The sequence below is a fragment of the Mirounga leonina genome, unplaced genomic scaffold, assembly GCF_011800145.1.
Source record: "Mirounga leonina isolate KUSES-001 unplaced genomic scaffold, KU_Mleo_1.0 Mir_151, whole genome shotgun sequence".
In the NCBI taxonomy this organism is placed as follows: domain Eukaryota; kingdom Metazoa; phylum Chordata; class Mammalia; order Carnivora; family Phocidae; genus Mirounga; species Mirounga leonina.
Genome location: NW_023270377.1, coordinates 28,811,616 through 28,828,417, shown reverse-complemented (window position 1 = coordinate 28,828,417; position 16,802 = coordinate 28,811,616).

The following is a 16,802-nucleotide window of genomic DNA, read 5'->3' as shown; positions in this document are numbered from 1 at the left end:
TTCGCCTTCAAAACTTCCCTATCTCCTTCTTCAGAACCTCCATAACACATTGTATATTTAACCAGATGGTGGTTGTTGCTGCCTCTGGTATGGCCCCCACCAACCTTGAAATAGGATTTAGTTATTCTTCACATTTCCCCAAAGGATATCTATACCATACAGATAAGATATCTTACTCAGGATTTCATGGGGTAAACTGAGGAACACATTTACATATTTTAATTGTATTTCACATTTAATTGTCCATTAGGCACCTCTTTACAAGGCTCTCTTCTTGGCTCCAACTAATGTGTCCTTCTGTCTCTCTCGGTTCTTTCTTTTCTCTCCTGTCCTCCCTGCCCTCTTCTCTCTTCCTCTTTTTTTTAATCCTTCTCCCAAATCTAGTCTCCTATGGCTCTGCTCTCTACTCTCTAGGTCTTTATTTCCTTCTAGAATACAGAGCAGAACAGTTTGTTTTAGCTGCTCTAAAACTTTGAGAAACATTCTCACTTTTTGCTCCAATTAACAAGCAACAGACTCTTAGTTACCCAATTGCAGTGTACTTAGACGTCAAGACATGATTATAGATAAGTTTCTTCCCGGTTGCATTTGCAATATGTTAGAGCCCTTATTGTAATGAATTATTGTTGGTTATGTGTTTCTTCTTCCTCACTGCTCAAGACTGTGGGAAGGAAGCATGCTTGCATTCATAGTTTTAGTCATCACAATCTTACAACTTGTCTTGCACGTTGTGCAACTACTTATTGACTGTGGTCAGCTACAAATGCCCTGAATCAGTTAGGATTGGATTCATCTGCATATAACTGATAAACACCAAATACCAGTGGCTTAAAAATACATAGAATTTTATTCTTCCCTCATGTGGAGTAGGCATGCTAGGGCTAGTGTGGGAAGTCTCAGACTTTAGGGTCCTAGGCTGCGTCTACCTGTCTACTTCATCATCCTAGTGCATGGCTTCTATCTTTCAGGACACCTCACGGACAAGGTGGCTGCCAGAGCTCTAGTCACCCTATTTTAGTTGCAAAGCCAAAGAAGGAAGCAAAGTGAAAAAGTCAATCAGGGGCTTATTTTAAGGAGTCTTCTACGACTCAGCTTCTTTTGAGGTATTTTTTCTAATGGGCCCACTTGATACTTCTTGTATCTCATTGGTTAGAACTTAGTTATATGGTCATCCTATCTGCACGGAAGGCTGGGGAACGTGGTCTTTATTTCAGGCAGCTATGTGCTTAGCTGAAGATTGGAGTCTCTGCCAAAGAAGAAGCTAAGAATAGCTGTTCAGAATGTTACTAGCTGTCCCTGCCCCATCCCTCTGTACTGTCTTTTTGGTATTCCTTCTCACATGACCTGTCTGGGAAACATGGGGCTTGGGATAGCTTGATGAGAAGAAAACCATATAACACACATGAGTCTTCAGATGCCACATGGAAACCAAAAACCAATTGAAGTCCATGTCTTTTAAATATGCTCCACCTCCTTCATGGAGAGTTTTCCTGTCCTGTTCCTTCCTGCCTGTGATCACCCCATACGCCCCTGGTGCTTGATCTCTCCTTCTTTCTCAGCCTTATACTTGGCTTCTTGCTCTTCAGAGACATGCTTTGTTCTTCCTCCATTGGCCTGTCCTCAGCTCTCACTCTCTTGTATTCCCCACAGTTACTTTGAAATCGGCTCCTCTGAAATTTTAGTTTTGGTGGTGGGGTTGAGGATGGGACACAGTGAGCAGCGTTATAACTGGGAATATTTTTGTCTTTTCTCTCTGAGTTACCTCTACAATCATATCTGTCCTTGTTTCTAAACATTTTTTTATGTTGTGTTTTCTTAAGAGTCTCTTTATTCACCAAACTTGGCTTGAACTTGGCCTCACAGCAGACCCAAGCATTTCCCTTAATTGTCTTTTGTTAAAATCGAATGAATGAATGATCCTCCTTTTACTTTCTAGCAGAAATTCTTCATTTCAGACCGGTTGGTATTTTTGACTTTTCCTTCCCTCATTTCCCATTCTCAATCAATCCCACTAGCTTTTGGAATCTTTCCTGCTTTTATGGTCTCTTCCTACTTCCCCTCCCATTTGTGCCCATTCTTTCAAATTCTTACCCAGCTCATCAATTGTAGCTCAGTAACAACTGAGTATTCTATGCTGCCTTCCCTGATTATGTCTTCCCACTTTGATCTCTTCCATATTTAAATACTTTTAGCATTCTGTTTCACATACTCAAACAGTATACCATTTTGTATTATTTTCTAATATTTTTTGTATTATTTTAGGCACTGTGTCATTCATTCATTCATTTAAATTCACTCAGTATCTAAGGCAGTATTGGGAAGGTTGTTGGCATTATATAAATATCTGTTTCCTTGGCAAATGAACAGAGTGAATATGACTGATATGTAGACATAGAGTAGAGAGCAGAGAAACATTTTTGCTGCAGTGTATGATGGTCCTGTTGACATTCCCAAACAATTAGAAAGTTCATATGGAAACTTGCTTGTCAGTAGCAGAACTTTTGAGACCTAAGTGAACTCTATTCAGGATGCTAAGAAGTGGAAACTATAATTCCACTTACAATAGTGTTTTATATTCAATAACCAGACTAATTTTCAACTATGCTTTTCATAATTTAGTATATCCTTAGCATTTTAAAAGGGAGATTCACAGGCTTTGAGAAGAATCCTCCCACTAGCTTCTGATGTCTGATCAGAGAGGTAAAAATTGTATACTTTCTCATAAAATAGCCACTATTGTCAGACTATGATCTTCATGAGATAATTTAAATGAGCTTTAAGATACAGAACTATCAAATCTTAAATGAAAATATCGTTCTATTCCCTCCTCACATCCACATCAAGTTGCCTCTGTCATGTTTCTGAAGGCTCCAGAAGTGCCATTGTTTGAAAAAAAATTAGTCAGAGTCTCACTTTTCCATCATAGAAAGTTCAAAATGTTTCAATGGGAATGGAAGAATGAAGAATAGTCTAGTAGAGAGTGATAATTATCAAAGAGGCTGGGTTATAATTATAAGACTCTTATTGAGTACTGCTCTATCCCAAGAATGATCTATTATTGACTTCTCAGAATGTTCCTGGATTCTTAAAAATTATGTATCAGTTCTCTTTGTTTTACATTTCTTTTACATTTATCTCCACAAATCTGTTATCCTTAAAAAGGCCAGCTGCCTATTTCAAAAGTATGCTTTCATTTGTCACACTGTTATCACTTTTTCCCTGCTCCTAATTTAAGACAACCATTGAGTTTCCTTCTCAGACATCTTGGGCACTTTGATTATAAGCAGGTTGGGAATGCAGTGAAGTATTCCTGAGAATATGGGAGCAATCTAATCTGCGTAATAATGGAAGAAATGTTATCATCTTATAACAAGCCACCAACACTTCTATTCTCATAAAGATTCATTAGGGGTTTCGGGATTAATTGTTAAGACTGGAGGTTGGTGGGGAGGGAGGCACACACGATGTCACATAAAAGTCTTCCGATCCAACCTTAAAGACGTATGTTTTTGGTTCTTTGAGAAAATAACCTATAAACAAAGAGTCAGATGGCACTTGAATGAATCATAGAGAAGGGCCATAATCCTCATGATAAGATTCCCCTTAGCCATTGTGAAAGGAATGGCAAAGGCAACATCAGTAGCAATGGATGAGAGGGTGGTGGTTGTAGATGCTGCACCTGCTAGTTATGATTACCCCGTGGTAGAGCAGAGAGCTGGTGGTCCTGGTGCTACAGAAGCAAGAGAGCTGTAATAGCCTCCCAAGAGAAAATCCAAACCACCAGATTCCATCTTGCCAACAGGGAAGATTAGGGACCCATAAGAACCCTGAACATCTATTTGAGATGAGCAACTCTGGGGTCTCCTCCATTCGCCCAGAATTTCCAGAATGTTCAAGAATATTAAGAAATAAGACTTATCCACCATTTCCTCATAATAACAAGACCAACAATAATGATCCTGATGACAAGAGTAGCTAATACACTGTGCTTACTGCTAAGCACTCTGCTGGGCACTGTGCTAAGGGCTTCACATATATATTAACTCACCCCTGCTATTACTCCCCTTTCCTCTCAGCCCCCTGAAGGCACTTGTTGACCACTGCCAGTCTCTCAAGACCTGGGGGTGGGGGCGCACTGAGGGCTGTGTGGGGAGTGGAGACCCATGATGGAGAGCAAGCCTGTGGATTAGGTCTTTCTTCCTTTGAATCCATACTTTCTGCTAAATTTTGAAAATTGCTAAAAAAGCTATTTTGTTCAATTCTTCTCTCTTTATGCTAAATTAGAAAGTAATTTTCATTTGGAATGGCATTTCTAGGTCCCAGTGGGGAGCAAGTAGGATAACGAAGTGGTGCTGGGCAGTTAAAGCTTGTACTACACATGATTTATGCATTGGTAGTTTTCCAGAAGAGCAACAGGGTTAGATGAGGTCCATAAAAGGAAGCAGACAAATTATGCTTCTAGGGCTATAGGTAGAGTTTTCAATAGTAGCTGACTATTTCTTCTTTTATTCCTGTCTTAGAAAAAACTTTTTTTTTTTTAGGTGAAATTTTCCCCACAGGCTCCTGGGCAATTATCCATTGCTATTTGGTTAAGTGTGACCCTTAGTATACTTTGGCAAGAAAAGCGATTTTTGTATTTCACAATTTTGACACAGTATAGGTCATTGCCTCCCTGGTATTTGACAATCAAAATAATGGTCAAAAAACCTTTTTCGTCAATGTAATAAAAATTCGATTTGGCATTAGGGGAAAGCCAATTATACTCTGTGGAAAATTAACTGAAGAAATTGATTGGTTTTTTAAAAGATTTTATTTATTTCTTTGAGAGGGAGAGAAAGAGAGAGAGAGAGAGCATGAGTTAGGGGGGAGGGCAGAAGGAGAGGGACAGGCAGACTCCCTGCTGAGTGGGGAACCCATCAGTCGCGGGGCTCAATCCCAGGACCCTGAGATCATGACCTGAGCCAAAATCAGATGCTTAACTGACTGAGCCACTCAGGTGCCCCAAAATTGATTGTTCTCTTGAAGGTGTCTGACACTCCTTAGCTCTGATATATCCTTAAATGAAACGGACAATTTGAAGGATGTAGAGCAGATTCTGTAGCAGTAGGGGCAGAGCAAGAACAAGGTAGCTGGTTGTAAAAATAATTTCCAATTTTTATGAAAAGCATCACATATGCTATAACCGATTTAGACAGATGCGTAAGAGATGGATAGATAGAGCAAATTACTATAGATGTGAAGAATAAGCCAAATTAGGTAAAGCTACATGAACTAAGCATTCTTTTTTTTTTTTTTTTTGATGATCACTATTGTTTTGATGTGTTTTTTTTGATGGTGATGATTATTCTTTTTGGTCGAAATTGTTGCTGTAGTGGATAATTAGAGTTAATACATCCAAGACTCAAGGTTTAGATTAATACACTTTGTGCATTTGAATTTAAAAGGCAAGTTTTCATGACTTCAAAATAGAGATTTAAGTTCTAATTATTTGTAAGTGACAATTTAAAAAGATTCATAAAAGTTACATTTCTTATCAAGTGAAAGGGAACTCTAGTGCTATAGCTACTATTTTTAGGTTCTAAAATGGTCTTGAGGGAAATTTGTTCTAAGGCTGTATGGACTATCAGAAAGATATTAAAGCTATCTGGAACAGGTGAATGAGCACGACAATTAGAAGTCAGAGTGAGCATGGCTGATTTTTGCAATCAGAAACAAAATAAGGGAAGTTTGGTTTCTTTAAAAGACAAAGGCTTGACTATGAAAAAATACGTATTTGCATGCTTCTGGCTACTCTAATATTCATGTACTTGACGTTTCTGCATAATGTAACTTTATGTGGACAGAAAACAGCCTCAAGGGGCTTCAGATGCTGCAGTTATTTCCAACCAAACACAGCAGACACTGTGTGATGCTTGATTGGGGTACAGAGGGAACTATCCCTCCTAGTTCCCTTCAACTCATGATGTATTCATAGCGTTTTTACGGCCAAGAGGGACCTTGCTTCTTTCCTGGTTGTCGGCTGGCTGAGTCTCCTTCATGAAGCCTTCCGCTAGGTTTTACCAGGCTCCTGTCATTTACAACTGGGCTGCCAAAAGCCCACCTAACCAGGTCTAGAAATGAGCCAGACTTACCTTTATAAGATGGAGATCAGACCATGTCATTTCCTCATTGAAAAACCAGCAGCATCCAGTCTCATATGCTCCTGGTAAAGGGGTAAACTGGTACATGTCTTCTGGAAAAGGGTTTGCCAACATTTATTAAGAATTTTAAAACTATATCTGTCTTTTGACTCAACAGTTCTGTTTCTTAGCATCCATCGTCAGCAGTAGTCCTAAGCAAGGTGCTTTGCAAGCAGAGATGTTTAATGCAGCGTTATTTAAGATAATAAAAAATTGGAAACAAACAATGTACTTACACATAGGGAGGGAGTTAAGTAGTCCATGCTATACCCAGTCAAGGAAATATATTTTAGCAACTAAAAATACTTAATTGCTTTATTTTATAGCATGGGAAAGTGCTCATGCAATATGTCCAGCAAACACATGAAAATCCAAAAACATAAAATGCAGAGAAAATGCTGAAAGCTTCCCTCCCCTCCTCCCATTTCTACCATGGCACCCTGAGGTCAGGTTCAGAAGTGGTGTCCCCGGGAGGGTAATAAACCTCATGTTGCCTTTGACCACTGCCAGAAGCTAGTCTTGGAAACATGCTAAGAAAATGATTTGATATAATAGAAAAGAAAGCAGCATTTCAATGCTTTGCTATTGCTTTGTGGAACAGAATGTGGCCATCAGGAAGCAAGTGGCTGGGAAGCCTGAAAAACATGCAGAAGTGTTCCAGTTAAGCACCAGGAGTCCTCTGGGAAGGGGCTGAAGCAGGGAGGTAAGAAATTGGGTGAGGAGGTTGATATTGCTTTGCATAATAAGATAAAATATTATCTTCAATATATGTGGGGACCATGTTAACTCACAGTTAGGAAATTTTTCTCTAAATCCTTGGTGTGAACTGAGACAGTACTCTATCTGAGAATTTTTCTTTGTCTCCGTGGGAGTGTGTGTGTGTGTGTGTGTGTGTGCATTTGACTCATTGGTTACCTGCTGAATCTATCAGGAAGGAAGAACACCCGTATTTTTACGTCGCAATGGTAGAAGGACTCCTTTCTATCTCTTATGGACTATTATTCTAGCCTGAGAAACTCAGGCTTTGGGAAGAGCCCTAAGCACTGCCTAAGGCAGGAAGGAGGTGGAAGGCAGGGGTTTGGTTCTGCACACAGACTCATTTGGTGGTGACGGCTCCCTGTCCTTGGACTACTGGAGCACTCACGTCTGGTGAGTGCTTTGCATTTTGTCTTTTGTTCTGCATTCCCTTCCGTTACCTCTCATCTTCCAGAAAGCCTGGTATTCTCTTCCAGCCTTGTGTGGTGCTGTTGGGGGGAGATTAAGGGCACTCTGGGACCCTTTCTACCTCACCCTTCTAATGAGGTCAGAGGCACAAATAGCAGCGTTGTCGAGGGAAAGACACTAGGTGTGACTTCCAGACACTGGCAGGCGGAGGATGGGCCATGGCCAGAGCAGAGCTGAGAATGGGAAGCAGTACTCCATAGGGACAGGGGGGCTACCAAATAGGTGGCTCCCAAGTGCACTGCGACCATAAGCTTCTCCTCCAAATAGGTTACCCCAGGTTCCTCCACTGTCCACTGGAACCACCTGGGAACTTTTTTAAGTCACTGCTACCTGGGCTCCACCTCATAATAATTGAATCTAAATCTCTAGGGGTGGGGTCTGGGCATCAGTGTTCTGTGAGAGCTCTCCAGGTGATTCTGATGTGTAGCCAGGTTGAAACTACTACCTCATAGAAGGTGATCCAGAATGGGAGAGGCTGACCTTGTGATAAATATATCCTATCAATCTCAAGAGCAACATTGCAAAAAACTTGAGAACATTAAAAAGCCTGGAAGGAAATACAGACAGTTGTCACAATGGTAATTATGTCTATAAAGTCTGGGGACACTGAATTAGCAAATATGGAATTGCTGCTCCTGGGAGAAATATGTACTTATATATACTCATATAGATTATGATCTTAAATCCTAAAAACAAGTGATCCTGGTAGATTCTATTTTCTTTATTTTACAAAAGAGAAAAAACAAGGTTCAGAGGTGTTAAGTGACTTGCCTGAGACCATTCCAGTAACAGGTGCCAGAGCTGAGATTCAAACCCGGTCCAGCTGAGCCGAGCTAGAGTTTCTTGCACTACACTATACTGCCCCCTACCGACTCCATCCTCTGGTCATCTCAGCATGAGAGCTGAAACAAGCAGAGCGTGGTGGCTTTGTTCAGACTTGAATTTTCCATTGCCGTGTGCATTTCCACAAGGACTGATTTTGGAGTTACAAATAAATTTTAGGGAGTAGGTGAATATGCAAATACGGAATCTGCTAATGATGAAGATCAGCTGTATATACTAATATTGACAGCAATTATGTATAGACAGAATTAAGTGAATTTTTCTTCTTCATTTCTCTATTTTTCTAAAATTCCTTTAATGTGTATGTGTTACTTTTATAAGAAAAAAAGGTAAAAAAACAAACTAAAAATCTTTTCCATGACATCCATCTGCTTATAGCCGCATTTCTTCTCAAAGGATGGCTTTGTCATATTTACATCAAATCACTTTAAGTGCTAGTTGAAAAGGTATATTTCTCTTCCTCCCCTTTCAAAACTACTACAATAGAATTCATAAGGAACCCATGAATCTGCAATTGGCAAATTCCTCCCGATTACTCTTAGGTATACTAGTGTTAAAAAAAATTTGCTATTTGCAGTCTCCAGAGAGTGAGGATGAAGTAAGGGTATTCCAGATAAAGTGGCTGAAAGAAATAACCACTCACAAACCATTGCTGGAAGAACTACAGAAGGATACACTTCACTGTAAGAAAAGAATTAAACCTAGAAGAAAGGATTGGGGTGCAGGAGACAATAGTGAGCAAAACAATTGGTAAGCATATGATAAATTTGAATCATTGTCTATAGCAAACAAAACAAAATAAAAGGGGGGTGATTAAAATGAGGGGAAGTTAAATTAAAATAAAAGACCACCATAACATGGAAAAAGAGGATGTATGATTGGTGTTAAACCATTCTGAAATCTTTATAGAGTCTGAGAGAAGAAAGGAGATACTGATTAAACTTTCGTTGGAGGCATATAAGCATGGCCTAAAGATAACTAAGAAGAGAATAAAACTATAAAGTATAATTTTGAAATCAGCAGGAAAAAAATTTAAAACTGTGATAACCATAAAAGAAAGGAAATACAAAGAAGCAAAGAAGCAAAGACAGGAGGAGAGAATGTTTCAAACAAAGAGAATGTGTGGGCAATGGAACAGGAGTGAAGATATTCTATTGTCAGATCTGAAATTTGATTTTACTCTACTTAAATGCTAATAACTAAGTCTATTATGGATTCATGGATGTTGGCAGAAGACACAAGATTCTTGGATAAGATACAAGACTTTATTACTCACAGCCTGGCAAGGAGCATAAACATCAATCAGCATGATTATGTCAGTTCCCTGGTTTCCTAAGCCCCATGACAGTGACATGGAGCACCCACATAGATGTTTGCAAGCACAGCAGATTGTTACAGGAGAGAACACTGAGCTGGGGAGCCTGTTCTTTTATAGCAAGCAGTAAACAAGCTTGCTCTTTGTCTCAGAGGGAGACATTGCCTCATCTCCAAAGGTTGCTTGCTGCAGACACAACTCTGAGAAATGGTCCTGGTAAAGATCAGTCAGGGCTTTGCATTCTTGGGACACCAGCAAGATATTTAGGAGCACAAGAGACCCATGGAGGAATAGCTCTCAACACATATAAGTGAGAATCTGGGAGTAAATTGTTTTGCTGGACCATATGGTGCACTGGGTTGGAGATAAGGAAAGGGAATGAGGAAGGAGTGGGGAGAGGTAAAATAATTACAAGTCCCACTGCTAAGGGCCTTTGTATGACTGCTGTAACAAAAATACCAAAGACTAGGGGCACTTGGGTGACTTACTCGTTAAGGGTCTGCCTTTGGCTCAGGTCATGGTCCCAGGGTCCTGGGATTGAGCCCCGCATTGAGCTCCCTGCTCGGCGGGAAGCCTGCTTCTCCCTCTCCCGCTCCCCCTGCTTGTGTTCCTTCTCTCACTGTGTCTCTCTCTGTCAAATAAATAAGTAAATAAATAAATCTTTAATAAAAAATATTTTAAAAAATACCAAAGACTAGGTGATGGAAATAGCAAACATTAACTTCTCAGAGTTCTGAGGCTGGGAAGTCCAAGATCAAGACACCAGCAGGACTTACATAGCATTTTAATAAAGAACATAAATTTGTACAAAAGTGTTAAGAAAAAAGAAAAGGACTTTGAAATCTTCTAGGGGGAGGCAAATTGTGGAAAGGTGAATTTATGGAGAAAACTAATGGAAGACGAGGGTTATTTCACCAAGGTTTTAGCAAGGTATGTAGGTTTTTCTTGTGCCATCTCTGGACTGATAAAGAGTATAGAGTGGACTCCAGTTATTAAGAATGGTAGTGCCCTTCCTGGTAGAGAGGGGGAGGCCAGAGAGGTTCATTTTTTAAAGACTTTTTTACATTTTTAAGTATTTTCTGTACCCAATGTAGGGCTCAAACTTACAACCCCGAGATTAAGAGACACATGCTCCTCCGGCTGAGCCAGCCAGGTGCCCCAGAGAATTTTTCTTCTATTGTGTCTATTTCTTCTCAGTTGTTTTCAGCTCAAAATAATCCTTATGCCACAGTGGCATATTTTGGGGTGTGATACTCTGAAGCCCTTCAACCACTACATTCATGCATTATGTACATTTATTTATTTTATAAAGATTTTTTATTTTTAAGTAATCTCTACACCCAACATGGAGCTCCAGCTCACAACCTTGAGATCAAGAGTCATATGCTCTGCTGACTGAGCCAGCCAGGCACCCTGTATTATGTACATTTAAAAACATACATGAAAATAGATTGAAGAAAGATGAGGTAAAATATATAAATATATATTCAATGTTAGTTCTAATATTTTCTTCCCATTTCACACTAGATTGTTTTATGTACCCTTGGTAGATATAACTCAATTTGGAGACCACTGCAGTTTAGCATAGATACCTTTGGAAATGTGTCTGTGATATCATGATTTATTTTCCATGGTCTACTTACCAGCAATTGGGCTTTCTTATCAAAAAATCCTGCAGTGAACATTCTTGGACAGAAATCCTTGTTTAATTGTTTGACTATGTCTGTAAAGTGAATTTTTTGTAGTAGTAATGTTGAATCAAATGGCATATGCATTTTACATTTTGGTAGATGCTCTCAAATTGCCCTACAAAAAAGCTACACTGATTCACATTCCAAATGATAGTCTATAAGAGCCTCTTTCCCACACTACCTATAAAACTAGGTATTAATCTTTAAAATTTTGTCCAATTTGGGGCACCTGGGGGGCTCAGTCAGTTAAGCGTCTGCCTCTTGACCTCAACTCAGGTCTTGATCTCAGGGTTGTGAATTCAAGCCCCACATTGGACTCCATGCTGGGTGTGGAGCCTACTTAAAAAAGAAAAAACAAAAAATAAATTTTGTCCAACATAATAGGTGAGAAATAATATATTGTGGTATATTAAAATAGCATTTTAAAAATTATAATTCAGTTCTAACATTTTAAATTAGATTTAAGCCACTGAATTGTGTGTTTATATCCTATATTATCCCCCCTCTTTTGGGGGACATATCTCTAAAAGCTATGTATAAATTAAGAAAATTAGCCCCTTGTCATGTATGCTATAAATATTTTCCCAGGTTGTCTTTTTGGGTTTTTTTAAAGATTTTATTTATTTATTTGGGAGAGAAAGAGAACGCGAGAGAGAGAGCATGAGCAGGGGGAGCAGCAGAGGGAGAGGGAGAAGCAGACTTCCCGCTGAGCAGGGACCCTGGGATCATGATCTGAGCTAAAGGCAGACGCTTAACTGACTGAGCCACCCAGGTACCCCTCCCAGGTTGTCTTTTGTTTGTTGAATTGTTTGTGACCATGCAGAAATGTTTAACTTTTTTTTTTTTTTTATGTTGTCAAGTCAGTAACTTTTCTCTAGATACTTACATCTGGAGCAGCATGAGGAAGGTTGTAATCTCAGCATCTACTTGCTTGAGTGCCAGGTTAGGAGCTAGGGTGGGAAGGTGAGACCTTAGGGTCTGTGGTGGGGGGGGGTTGGGGTTTGGGCAAGACCAGCAAAAGGGGGGCAAGTTAGGAAACCGTTAGGATAGCGAGGTCACATGGGAAATGTGAGTAAGGGCTCTGGAACCAGCCTTTGTGGGTTCAAACCCAGGACTAATATTTACAGAATGACTTGAGTTGGGATGGGAGGGAGGTGATGAAATTTTCTGTGCCTTAGTTTCTTCATGTAGAAATTATTAGTATTTTATCTGAGGCTTACATGAGTCGAAGCACTGGCAGAGAGAGGGTGTTGCATAGAGAAGAAATAAAGAGAACTTGGACTGGGATGTAGGAGAAATGGGAAGGAATAGACATGTTGAGAGACTTGTAGAATGTAGGTGAGGAGGATCAAGAGGAATGAATGGCCCCCTTTCTGTGGTTAAAATCATGACCATATTAATGAAAACAACAATGGAACACAGTGACGCTGTGACATGGAGGTTCAACAGAGAGACTCTACAACCAGACAAATTATTCCAAATTCCAGCTCTGCCCCTCACTAGCTTTGTAACATTGAGCAAATCACTAAAGTGTGGCATAATTATTTTATCTATCTTACAGATGAGGAATTGAAAAGTGAGCTAATATATGTAAAGCACGTAGAATACTATTTGGCACTGAGTATGTACTTAAAAATATTGGCCATTATTATTAATATTAATATTTTTTTGCATTTACCAGGTGCCTTTTTATTATCACTTCATTTGAGTTTTCTGAGATCCTTATTCCTTTCAATATGCAACCACCAATAACCAAGATGTTCCTGATTTCACCAGGTCCTAAATATTGGGGCTGACTTAAGCCTGCCCTTCCATATTCTGGATCTTTCTTATTCCTTGCTAAGCTAATAATATTCTGTGTTATTAATAGGCATTGATAACTTCATGTTATCCCTCTCAGATGACATTTGCATTTTAACAAGAATTTTCAAGGCCTTGACTCAAAGGAGTGAGTAATGTGGTTATTTTAGGTATCCTGGCAGAGAGAAACGGTCCTTGGGCTGGGAGAGCTTTCCTAAACTCTAAATTTATATCAAGCCAACAGCTGCCTACTCTGCTCACTCAGAATATGGTGTGGGGGTTGTACTGGTGATTTGAGGAGTGATTTAAATCAATTAGCCAATATTTTTTGCCAGGAACTGTATTGGGTAACGTGGGGAAGAATATAAAGATGAATAATCCTTGTTTCAAGGAATTTATAATCTCATTGAAGAGATTGAGATGTAGAAAAATGAAAGAAGCAGTTATTCTCATTGTCAAGGTCATAATGGATGTGAGAATATTGCCTACTGGTCATTATACTGGTGTGAGATCTTCAGGGCCAGGTTAAACCAGGAGGAAGATTATTTATAAAGCTGCTCATAAGATTGTTTTATCACAGAGCCAAAGCAAGAACAAGTCCTTAGAAATGGAGCTGGCTCTGCAGTAAGAATCACAGAAGGGGGAGATACTGCAATAAGTTATGCATCAGATGGAGCACTTGGATGAAGCATTAACAGAGACTGAGAGCCTGGGGCAAGGACTGGGGTGGAGGGCAAGTGAAGGTGGGAGACCCATGTAACCTAGTGGTTTCTTTTACATGAATTCTGGCATGCCTCACTGAAGTGGATGGTTCTTAAAGGGACCAGACTGGGATGAATAAATAATAAGATCTGTTTCCTTATTTATAAAATGAGGAAGGTTGGAACACATGAGCTCTAAAGTATTTCCCAGCTCTGGTGGTCTATAAGTCAATCATTCCAGGACCAGACAAAAGACAATAATAAGTCATATTCAGATGAGCTGTATAGACCCATGTTACCAAACCATAGACCATCAGGGTTCTTTTGTTCATTTGCTGCAAAATCGTTCAATTTTCTTACACTATCGCTTGAATGCATTAAGAAAATGTAGATTCCCTAGTTCTCTAAAACTGAAATGATCTCCTTTACAAATTCCTGCAAAGTAGGAGAAAGAAGGTCAAACACATTTAGCCCAATTAAATGATTTAAATAGTCTTCTTGATCTTTGGTCTTTTAGTTTTTACCCTTCCTCTCCCTGCTTGCTTCACTCCAAGACTGTGTCTTGGTGTGTTTGCTTATATAATCCCATGGTATTGAATGGAGGGAGTCCTTGTGTTCAGTGTCTTCTGCTTCCTTGTGGTAACAATCATCTACCTGGTTACTGCCAGACCTGAAAGCATTGAAGGCCGAGACCATTTCCTAGTGTAATTTCTATTCTGGCCTCTCTAGTTTGGTCCAGGCTCAGTGGTTTCCTGGCTGACCGGGTCTTGCCCCAGTCCTGGCAGGGTTCGTGGAAACCCCTTGAGACCTAGTTATGACTTCCATTTGGGTCTGGCCCAATAACTCTTCCCTCCCACTGTACATTCATCTTCTGCCCAACTAGCACTTTTTCTTGAAACTCCCTCTCCAGGCTTTCAACTATAACTGAATTCCATCTAGGCCACGTCTCCCACGCCATGCTCACCACTTGATTCACTTTGAGGAGCTTGTGTTCTTGGTAGATAGGGTGATTGTATTCCAGACATTCAACATGAAGCAGAACAAGTCTTTTGCCCATGAAGATCCCCAACTTATCTAGGTGTTTCTAAGTCCCTGTTAGGCTTTTAATCCATTCAGTCATTATATATTGAGTACCTATTATGTGTTAGGCCTGCTTCTAGGTGATGGTGATGTAATGGTGAGCAATGGTGAACAGACAGGGTCCCTCTTCTCATGGAGCTTGTAGAGTGATGGGGGGTACACATGGTGAAGAACTCAGCAAACAAGTCAGTAAGTGCGATATTTTAAGTGTTATGAAAGAAACAAAAAGGATTTTGTGGTCCAAAATAATAAAGAGACCCATTTAAAGACCTATTATACAGGAGTGGTTTGGGGAAGGTTTCTCTGATAAGACACTTAATCTGAGAAGGGTGGGAGGTAGCCAACCATGTGAAGATGGAGAGATGATCCAGGCATAAGGAAGAGCAAGTTCAAAGGTCTTGATGGTGAAGAGCCTCAAGATGGGTTGGAAAATAATCCACAGTTATAAGATTTTCCCTCCATTCTTATAGGCAAGTGACATAATTTTTGGGTATGATTAAGATTACTTATTAGAAACTTACTGAATATTAACCAAGACCCAGTCTAGGGTGAGGTAAGTGAGGGACTCACCTCAGGTACAAAATTTAAGGGAGCACCAAAAAACTCCATTTAAGAGAAATCACATTTAAAAAGTAAAAATTAATGTAAAAAATCGATGATGAACAAAATATCAAAATTCTAAAGAAAGACAAAGTATTACTGAGTTTTTCTTTTGCCATAGGCTCTAATATGGCTTGGACAGCAGTGGTATTAAGGATTGCTATCATCTGTGAACAGATAATTTTACTTCTTCCTTCCTAATTTGGATCTCTTTTATTTTCTTGCCTAATTGCTCTGGCCAGAGTTTTCAATACCTTGTTGAATTAGAAGTAGTGAAAGTAGGTATCCTTCCCTTGTTCCTCATCTTAGAGGAAAGCTTTTGGTATTTCACTATTGAGGATGATGTTTGCTGTGGGTTTTTCATATATGACTTTTATTACATTGAGGTAGTAGTCATCTATTCCTGAATTACTGTCTTTTTGTGTTTAGTTTATTTTTTTGTGAAACATTTAAGTTCTCTTCTCATTTTCTTCTGTGTATATTCTATAGTTTGTGTGTATGTGTGTGTGTGTGTAATTACCATACCTATGACATTTAACATCCTAAAGTTATAACACTCTAATTAGAATTTATAATAGTTTAACTTTAATAACACACAAAACTCTGTCCCTTTACAGCCTGTCCCAATCCCTTTCTGGTGTTATCACAAAATTACATCCTTATGTGTTGTGTGTTCAAAAACATGAACTAACATTAAAAAAAATGCATTAGTCTTTTAAATTATGTAGAAAACAATGTGGAGTTACAAACCAAAGTTAAAATAATACTAGCTTTTAGATTAGTAATTGTTTTTAAAAATATATTAGTCTTTTAAATCATGTAGAAAATAAAAATGAAGTTACAAACCCTTGTTACAGTGATGCTAGCTTTTATAATTCTCATGTATTTACCTTTATTGATAACTTTATTTCTTCATACAGCTTCAAGTTTCTGTGTAGTATCTTTTAATTTCAGTCTGCAGGACTCCCTTAACAAGTCTAGCAGTTACAAACTCCCTCATCTTTTGTTTATCTGGAAGTGTCTTAATTTCTCCCTCACTTTTAAAGGACAGTTTTGCTGGATATAGGAACCTTGGTTGACATTTTTTTTCTTTTAGCGCTTGAATATTTCAGCACACTGCTCTTTGGCCTCCAAAGTTTCGGATGAGAAATCTAGTTATTTTCTTGAAGATCTTCTGTATGTAATGAGTTGCTTCTCCCTTACTGATTTAAAAATTTTCTCTTTGTTTTTTTTGTCTTTTGATAGTTTGATTTTAATATGTCTCAGTGTGGGTCTCTTTGAGTTTATTCTACTAAGAGTTTGTTGAATTTCCTGGATGTTTATATTCCAGGTTTTCATCAAATTTGGGAATTTTCAGCTGTTATTTATT